Below are 7,303 nucleotides of genomic sequence, written 5' to 3'. Positions count from 1 at the left end.
GTGGCAGGCGTCTGTAATCCCAGCTACTCAGGAGGCTGAGGCAGGAGAGTCGCTTGAGCCAAGAGGCGGAGGTGAGCTGAGTGAGCTGAGATCATGCCATTGTACTCCAGCCTGGGTGAAAAGAGCAAGACTCCATCTCAGAAAAAAAAACAAAAACAAAAACCTTGTTTGAGAAGAATTACAGAGAGGAAGGGCAATACACACTCCTTTAGGAACGAAGTAGAAAAATAGTAGCTGGGTGTTAACATTAAATGCTGGATTTTTTTCATGGCTTGTTTTCCCAATCATATTTCCTCAAATTGTATTTCCTCCTCTGGTAAGCCAGGTGGGTTATGCTTAGCAAGTCCATCAATGACAAATATACACGGAAAACCTCCTGAGTGGAATTGTTCAGATGCTTTAGATGAGATCCTTGCCCTAAAGCAGTTTAGAACCCAGTTAGAAAGAAAGCAGAGTAAGGAAAACCACTAACAAAGCTATGGTTAGTATCAACTCAGTGGATAGTCAGAAAGTGAGCAGGTGATCCAGGGACTGACAAAGCTGGGATGGGCAGGGAAGGCCTCTTGGGGGTAGGGTGTGAGTTTGGCCTTACAAGCCTGTGATGAGTATTAATTAAAATGCAGGAGGCCTAATGGGTGGGCAGCTTATTTAGGAGTATAAACCAAACCTGACCAGGAGCTGAAGGGTTAAATGGTGGCTTGTAGGGGAAAACCCTATAAACAGTGGCTGAAGTTCATTTATTCAACAAAGATATGAGTTCTTGTTTCTCATTTTTTGTTTTATATGATTTTGTTTTGAGACAGGGTCTTACTCTGTCGCCCAGGCTGGAGTGTAGTGGCTGATTATAGCTCACTGCAGCCTCAAACTCCTAGGCTCAAGCCATCCTCCTCCTTCAGCCTCCACCTCCAGCTATTTTTTTTTTTTTTTTTCTTTTTTTTTGAGACGGAGTCTTGCCCTGTCGCCCGGGCTGGAGTGCAGTGGCCAGATCTCAGCTCACTGCAAGCTCCGCCTCCCGGGTTTACGCCATTCTCCTGCCTCAGCCTCCCGAGTAGCTCGGACTACAGGCGCCAGCCACCTCGAGCAGCTAGCTTTTTGTATTTTTTAGTAGAGACGGGGTTTCACCGTGTTAGCCAGGATGGTCTCAAACTCCTGACCTCGTGATCCGCCCGTCTCGGCCTCCCAAAGTGCTGGGATTACAGGCTTGAGCCACCGCGCCCGGCCCCTCCAGCTAATTTTTAAAAATATTTTGTAGAGACAAGGGCTCACTTTGTTTCCCAGTCTGGTCTTGAACTTCTGGCTTCAAGTGATCCTCCTGCTTTGGCCACCCAAGGTGCTGGGATTACAGGTGTGAGTTGTAATTTAGTTGTTTATTTATTCATTTGTTCAACAAATACTTATTGAATATTTGCTCTTTGGCCAGTCAAGGAATTTCATGAGTGTCTACTATGTGAATAACACTGTGTTGGCCACTAGTCTGTCACCTACTGGTGGATTAGAAAAATAACGCGAGGACCCTTTTCTTTTTTCTTTTTTTTTTTTCTTTTTTTTTGAGACGGAGTCTTGCTCTGTTGCCAGGCTGGGGTACAGTGGCACGATCTCGGCTCACTGCAACCTCCGCCTCCCGGGTTCAAGCGATTCCCCTGCCTCAGCCTCCCCAGTAGCTGGGATTACAGGCAAGCGCCACCATGCCTGGCTAATTTTTTTGTATTTTAGTAGAGGCGGGGTTTCACCTTGTTGGCAAGGATAGTCTCGATCTCCTGACCTCGTGATCCACCTGCCTCGGCCTCCCAAAGTGCTGGGATTACAGGTGTGAGCCACCGCCCCCCCCAACTCTTTTCTTAAATTAGCCAGGGAGGCGTGGGTGGGGTGGGTGAGGAATTGGGTGGGGGTAACTCATTCAGTATTCAAACTTCTACAAGTTTTGGGGATGAGGTGGGTGATGGTGAGGGAACAGGCCCCGCCACTAACTTACATAGTGACTTCTATTTGTGTAGTATTTTTGGTCCACTGAGAGCTATTATTTTATTTGATTCTTATGATCATCTTGTGAAGGAGTATCAACTGATACTGCTATTTTGATTTTATCAGATACATGATTTGTCCTACATCAAACTTCGTAAATGATGGACAGAAAGGGGGAATCCTTCAGACCTAGTGCTGCTACTTCCCACTCCAACGGTGGCCTCAGCCTGGACTCTCACATCACAGGCCCCACGGAGACTTGGAAAAAATACAGGCTCTTGGCTCCTTCTTGGGACAGCCTGATTCCTCATGTCTGAGCAGGTCCATGAATTTGTATTTTTCAGACGTTCCCTAGAGGACCCGTGTCCATCTGGATTAGGAAACCACTACATTATACCACTCCGCGGCAAGACTCAAGGGGAAGCATTTAGCCACTTTCCTGGGTTCCACAGTACTGGAGGGTGTTCTGAGTGGGCTGTGATTAATTTCCAAACCAACCACACCTCTCCCCTCAACTCCCACTTACTCTTTGCTTCCTAGACGTTCACTTCAGGCTGGAGACTTCTGGAGACCAAAAACATTGCTGTAGAATTTACAGGGTCCAGTTCCCGGTGGCGCACAAAACCTAAATTATGTGGCTGGGGAAAGCTGAGATCCAATGGAAGGGTTTGAGGAGGGGCTGACCTTCTCATAATAAAACCAGCTTGTATTTACTAAGTGTTAACTATGCGCCAGGCCCTCGTTGACCTCTAGACTCTATACGAAAAAGCACTATTATCCCCCTTTCACAGATGGGAAAACCAAGATTTAGAACGCGAAAATCATTCCCCAAGGTGCACAGACTCCAAAGTCCACGCTACCAGGTACAACCTCAAGGCTGCGGCGTCTCTTCACCTGTCCCCCACCCCCCAAACTGCTGCTATGTCTAGGGCCTGACATTCCGGCGCCCTCTGGGACGCGCTCAGATGCAGGGGCGCAAGCGCCAAAGGAGACCAGGCCGCAGGAAGAGAAGGGCAGAGCGCCGGACACCTCGGCCAGCTCGGCCCGCTCGGCCCGCTCCCCCTCCTCTGGGGCCGAGGCTGGGGAACTACAAGGCCCAGCAGGCAGCGGCAGGGGGCGGAGGCGGAGGAGGGACCAGCGCCGGTGGGAGTGAGAGGGCGAGCCCTCGCGCCTCCCCAGCGCACAGCGCTCGGAGCGCTCTTTCGGCCACAGGCGCGGTGTCCTCGGCGGCGGGCGGCAGTGAGCGGGAGCCGGGACGCCGGTGCAGCCGCAGGGCGCGGAGGAACCCGGGCCGTGCAGGCAGCAGGGCCACGTCCGGACGGGACCGAGACTCCGCGTAGCGCATTGCGGCGACCTCGCCTTCCCGGGCCGCGAGCGCGCAGCTGCTCGAAAAACCGCGGAACCCGAGGACTTTTCTCCGGTCCGAGCTCGGGGCGCCCCACAGGGCGCACGGCACCCGTGCTGCAGTCGGGCACGCCGCGGCGCCGGGGCCTCCGCGGAGCGATGGAGCCCGGTCTGCAAGGAGCGTGAGACGCCGCCGCCGCGTTCTGGAGAAGAGGGGCACAAGGTCTGGAGACCCCGGGCGGCGGACGGGAGCCCTCCCCCCGCCCCGCCTCCGGGGCACCAGCTCCGGCTCCATTGTTCCCGCCCGGGCTGGAGGCGCCGAGCACCGAGCGCCGCCGGGAGTCGAGCGCCGGCCGCGGAGCTCTCGCGACCCCGCCAGGACCCGAACAGAGCCCGGGGGCGGCGGGCCGGAGCCGGGGACGCGGGCACACGCCCGCTCGCGCAAGCCACGGCGGACTCTCCCGAGGCGGAACCTCCACGCCGAGAGAGGTAAGAGTCGCGGCGTCCCCGGATCCGGGGTGGGTTTGGCCCCCGGCGCCGGAGCCTCCCGGCTGCGCGCTTTGCCCGCCGCAGCCCAGCCGGGACCGGCGCTTTCCTCCGCTCGCCGCTCGCCGCCCGCCGCCTCCACCTCCCGGCTCCCTCTCGGGCGATCCGCGCCCCCGTTGGGTCTCTCCTCCCTTCCCTCCGCCCGCGTCTCCTTCTGCACCCCCTCCCTACGCTCGTCCCGCTGCTCTTCCCGCTGCCCAACTTTTCCGCCAACTCGCGCTCGGGAGCTGGCGAGGCGGCGGCGGCTTCTCGGTGAGTCCTGGGAAGGACAGGCCCGGGGCGAAGGCGGCGAGGCCCGCTGTTTCCTGGACTGGGGAGGAGGGCGGGAGTGGGCGACGAGGTGGGGTGCGTTGTGTGTGTGTTGTGTGTGTGTTGCATTCCACTCCATCTCTTTTTGGTCTTCTTTTGGGGATTCACCCCCAATTCAGCAGGTAGCTTTGGGCTCAACGCTGAAAATTCGGGACATTCCTCAGTCCTTTTCCACCCCTGGGAAAACCTGGGGTCCGGGTTGTGGGCGGATGGGGTAGGGAATGAACTGCAGAGGACGTGGAGGGCTAGGTTAGCTTCTCTTGGAATAGGCTTTAAGGAGGTGTCGTCACCAAATGGCTGAATCTGCTTGAGCTGAGAGCGCAAAACGACTCCGTTTTCCAGAAGGGGTGAGCTTATGACTTGGACGGTCTCCGAAAGGGTCGGAAGTTTGGGGAACGGGAGGACGACCCACAGTCGTTAAGCCGAGGTGTGGGACGGGGGCGGGAGGGCCGTTCCGTCCCAATCTGGTTCCTGGAGGTGGGGGAAGGGATGAGGTTTTTGTCCGGTGCGGTTCACTCGGCAGCGATGCGTAGGCTTCTCTGGCCCAGACCCCTCTGCACCCCGCTTCCCCTCCCGTTATGTTTGGGGTTGGGAGAAAAGGGAGGCTACGACCCATGTTTGCAGAGGAATTTGTGAACCTTGTAGATGGGGTTCATGTAGAACACACACCCCCTATGAAGCAGCCAGACACTTTTTTGGTGGTCGTGGGGCGGGGGGCGGGGGTGTGAAGCTTGTTTCTTGTTCTGGTCCCAGAAGCTATCAACCCGTTTGAAAAACATTACCACGATGTCTTTCTCCCCCAGCCCTCCCCCACCCCCATTTTCCAGATGTAACAGCCGCATCTGGTTCCGTTTCACCCCACACGGGTACACCGCAGCCGCATTATTAACTTCCCTCTTCCTCCCCTCCCCCTCCCCCAAATTAAAACTCGGATTCTTCAACTTGTCTTGACCACCTCCCTCCTTAACATTTCTGGAGACTTGGAGATGCGACGTTGAGAAAAGAAAGTTCCCTTGGATCCTGAGTTATCTAAGATCTCACTAAGTTAGTTATTCGCCGCTGCTGGCGGGTGGGGGCGGTCGGGGTGCTTTCTGGATTGCGCAGAAAAGAGGCATCTTGGGAGATGGGTCCAAGGTTTTAGGGGGTGGCATTCGCGAACGGTTCATCCGCTAGACTAGGGGGGCTCTTTGGCTGTGCGTCTGGCCAGAACTGGCCTTGACGATGGACGTTTCTGGAACCAAAGCGTTGCTTTCTCTCCCTTGTTTTATAGCTGGAGCTGCGAGAGCGCCTGCCCTGCCCGGAGCCCGCGGTCCCCTTTCGGCCGCCCCTCAGTGGCGTCACGCGCCCCTCCCGAAGCCAGCCCGGTGCGCAGGGCCGGGGGCGTGGGCGACTGCTGCCAGGGGCGCTCCCTGTGTGTTTTTAAGGACTGATTTGGGCCGCATCCCCCGGAAACTAAAGTGGGGCGTTTTACCGTTTAAGTAACGGCTACAGGTTTGAAAGCGGGGGGTTGGATTGTCCAGTTGTGTTTGGTAATAGTCTTTGAGGCAGGAAAGCGCCTTGTGGTCCAAAGTTGCGGGAGGGTGGAGAGAGTCGGTCTCTCTCACCCTCTTCTTTCCAGCCTCTTTCAAATTGAAAACACTTCTCTGGTTTCCTTCTTTGGGCGGTAGTTTTGGAGGCGGTAATGAAATCGCACTTTCTCTAGACGTGGTAATTAAGGTAACTGTTTCCTCCGCAGATGTGCCCTACCCTTTGCACCTCCGGACCAGGGCTTTTTTTGGAATACTATCTAGCCTTGAGACTGTTTAGCAGAAAGTGGCCATTTTCCTCCCTTGGCCCAGGCTCCCGGTTTCCTCCCTGAGGCTTGTTTAAAAGCGAAGTAGCAGGGCCCCGTGGGACGCGCCTTGGTCTGGTTAATAACCCCCACGCCCGGGTCATCCACCTTCCTCTCGGTGACCGAGGTTCAGCAGCCTCTGCTATTGCCGTCCCGTCTGTGCCGAGGGCCTGCCTCCCTAATGACTTGTTTACATATCCTACCCCCAGTGGATTAGGAGAAGCTGCGGGGCTGCCCCTGACCCTCCGAGTGCAGGGTGTTTGGGGACCCAGAGGCTGCTGGGGCCTGACTCCAGCTGGGAGGGTTATGAACTGCATCAGTGACGAGCTCCTTGAAATATCTGTTGCATTTACTCTTAGTCATAGCTGAGTGTCAGCTTTTTAGTGAGGTTCATCCAGATTGAGAGCCACTTGGACTTCACTGCCTGCTTTTCCAAACATGCCTGCAGAAATGCTCATTTTCCAGGTATTTTTCCCAAGACGGATTCGGGCCAGAGTGGGCACCACTTGAACAATCTTAGGGTGCTTCTTTTCCTTGACCTCTGGCCATGGAGGATGTTAGAAAGTTCCATTAGGTGGCCCTTTGATAGCCAGGCAAGCAAAGGCTCAGAAAGAAATGGCGAAGTGTCCCCCACTCCCTAGGGGCAGAGGATTAGATACGTTGGTGCATCCCTTAGGCTGGGCTAGCTTTATTCCTGGTGGACTCCAGAGGGCAAGAAAATTGAATTGAACACTGGGTAGGCAGACTCAAGCCTTAGAAACCAAGGAAAATCCATGGGTTTTGCTTTTAGTGGTGTGCTCTTTGTTTTCAATATTGACCTGAAACAAGACTCCTAAAATGGGAGACTTGCTGGTGTGAACTTGGGGGTTTAGCAGCCAGCTTCTCCAAAGGCTTTTTTCTTGCCTCCGTTTCTAAAGTGTCTTTTGTCAAAATGGCTGTTAGTTACAGAACATCCTAGCAAAGTTTGAGCCTGTTGCTGCTGGAGGAAAAGGCGTTAGAATTGATTCAAATGTCTTATTCTGAAAGGGCCTCACATCACTTGATGAATTTAATTTCCTCCTGGGAAATTTGTGTCTTGCATTTGTCTTCCCCAGAGCTTTGTAAAAGGCCTGAACGCACCAGGGACTGGTGGGAGTCCAGATGCAGAGCTTTAGAGAAGATTCTGATGTTTCCAGAGAGGATGAAATGTCAGACTTGGGCTAGGATATTTGTTTTTCCCCCTAAGGTTGCATCTACTTTAAACAGAAATTCCCTCCTCACCACCATTTCTCTCTCTCTTGCAATGAAAGAAACCATGTTTAGGGCCCTCTC

At 54.5% G+C, this 7,303-nt stretch overlaps 1 protein-coding gene across 10 annotated transcripts in view; it reads left to right on the top strand.

The window, feature by feature from the left end:
* Positions 1 to 3,142: 3,142 nt before the first annotated feature.
* FGFR1 (fibroblast growth factor receptor 1) overlaps positions 3,143 to 7,303 on the top strand; it is a 62,242-nt gene continuing 58,081 nt past the window's right edge. For 6 of the 10 annotated variants that reach the window (XM_010385265.2, XM_010385272.2, XM_030937445.1 and 3 more), the window contains exon 1: positions 3,664 to 3,795. The gene's annotated coding sequence lies outside the window, so the exon portion shown is untranslated. Of the gene's footprint in view, positions 3,796 to 7,303 lie in introns of all 10 variants that reach the window. The other 4 variants (XM_010385270.2, XM_010385267.2, XM_030937447.1 and 1 more) reach the window with 2 other exon arrangements.

This window comes from Rhinopithecus roxellana, chromosome 9 (genome assembly GCF_007565055.1).
Source record: "Rhinopithecus roxellana isolate Shanxi Qingling chromosome 9, ASM756505v1, whole genome shotgun sequence".
Lineage (NCBI taxonomy): Eukaryota > Metazoa > Chordata > Mammalia > Primates > Cercopithecidae > Rhinopithecus > Rhinopithecus roxellana.
The sequence above is the reverse complement of the archived record's forward strand: the minus strand, read 5'-3'. Positions and strand labels throughout refer to the sequence as shown.